Here is a 2,286-nt window from a genome sequence, read left to right as displayed (position 1 = left end):
AGAAAAGATGCATTAGAACATATCTATGGAAATAATCATTTATATTTTGGGTGACCAACATCAATAAAACTATCTATATTGATCAAGCATTGTAATAGGGACCTAGTACCCCAATGTCAAATTGATATATAGATCACATTAGATGGAATTGATCGAGATGTATAGTAAAGACAATGTTTGAAAGTTTATTGATGACCAAGATAGTTGGACTCCACCTATTTGAGGACAACATTTATGGAGACCTAAATTGAATGAATCAAGGTATATATCAAAAATTTAAAGGTATTTTAACACACCGTGCATTCAAATTTTGAGAACATAGAATGATTTGAGCAATTTGTGAAGCGATCTTTAAAGGTGATTTGAAGAAAATTAGTAGTGGAAGAGTGATCGAGTATTGATCTAAAGTCATGCCAAGTTATTCAAAAAGGAAAATTTCAAAACCCTAACATGTAAAAATGGCATCATCAACATCTACAATGAAGAATCAAGAAGAGGCAAGAAATGTTCAATTGGTGAAGAGTGACACTTGTCCTCCACCTAAGTATCGTGTTATTCCTAAAATTTCTATGAAAGGAGATTCAATAGGTGTATTATCACTGATACACCTAAGGGTATTATGATCCACGATGTGAGAAGTTGTTATATGTGAAGAATTAGTGAAGTTTTTATATTGTGTGATGAAGGAATATTAAAGGATGAGTTTAAAATTGTTGAGAGGAAAGGGTAACTCATGCCCTAGATTTTTTGAGAAATTTCAAAATTGAATGGTTTAAAGTTGTGATAAGCCAAATTCATTTTATGGAGTCATGGTTATAGAATGGGCTGATCAAGATCACAAAGAAGATATTTCATGGTATTACCAATTACCCAATATTTGAAAAGAAAAATAAAAATGTGTTGCCAAAGCAAAGAAGTTGTCAAGGAAAATACCAAAGCTTAGTGGAATGGGCGTGGAATGCCTATTTCTAACATCACTGATCCATTCATCAAGTTTGTAGTGAGAGTGATATCACATAAGTTTTACTAGTCAAGCTAACTGAATAGTGTGTCATGTATGAAATTTGATTAGGTGTGGAAGATTGTGATGAAGGATCATGAATATGATCTTGTCAAGTTACAATAGTTGCAACTGGGCGAGAACATGATATCAATTAGGAAAGCAAAGAATTCAATGTGCAAGTTTGGATAATTGATTATGTCTATTTTCTTTGACACTTAGAATTAATTTTTTGCTATTGGAAATGTTGTATAGGAACAAGACAAACCTTCTACAAGGTAGATTAGTGAGTATATAACATAGTTGGGAGAAAATTTTGAGAATGTTCTAGATGAATATTTTGAATAATTCAAATTGAAAATGAGGAAGAGATTAAGGATTCCTACATTCTTAGTTGAGATGCATTATAATCATATATGTTTTCTAGTTGATATTGATAATACATTTGTATAGGAAGTTAGGCCAAGGATTGTCTAGCTTAAACCTTTTGGGTATGAAATTGAGATTGCTGATTGTTAGGATTAACCATAGAAATAAATAAAAATTACATTCAAATATAACCTGTTGGAGTTCTTATTGCCAAGGAACATATTAGATGGGTTTAAACCTAATACCAAGAAACATAAGACATAGACAAGCCTAAGGAATAGCTAAACCCTATATTCAACACAGCTAAATCTTAGTTCTGGGCCACATTAATAGAATCCTCAAGACTCACTTAACATTAGGCTCTATAGGGCCAAGATAGGAAAACCTTAGGGATTGATCTTATTTACTTGATATTCTCCTCTTCAAGACTATCCCCTATAGTAGAAATGGTCAGTGTTCTTCTATGATTTGCTTAGAAACTTCCTAATCATAGTAGCTAACTATAATTAAAAGAAAAGGAAAATTAAACCAGTAGTAGCCAATACTTCTAGTTCATCATTATATAAAATGGTAAATTGATTGTTTATAATTTTTGTATTCAAAAACTATATGAATCATAAGTTTTCAACTTAAAAATTAATGACCAGTGCCTTATCCATTGCTATATAGAGTCAAGATTAGCATCTTAGACCTATTTAGTCAACTTGTAACTAAAATTGTCAAAAGTAAGCTCTGAGTTTCATTCTTATCATATCCTTCTTATAAACCCTAAACCTTATCACTTATGTAAAGCAATTACTTAATTATTTGAATTAACAACAATCAATAAGAGATACACAATTCATTCAAACTGAATTAAATTGAAAGGAACTTGTTCATTTCAATCTCAAGATCAAAGATATATAAAGGAGACAAAA

The sequence above is a fragment of the Cupressus sempervirens genome, chromosome 5, assembly GCF_028749045.1.
Source record: "Cupressus sempervirens isolate cs-2001-9-10 chromosome 5, ASM2874904v1, whole genome shotgun sequence".
Taxonomy (NCBI): domain Eukaryota; kingdom Viridiplantae; phylum Streptophyta; class Pinopsida; order Cupressales; family Cupressaceae; genus Cupressus; species Cupressus sempervirens.
Note: the sequence above shows the minus strand (reverse complement) of the source record.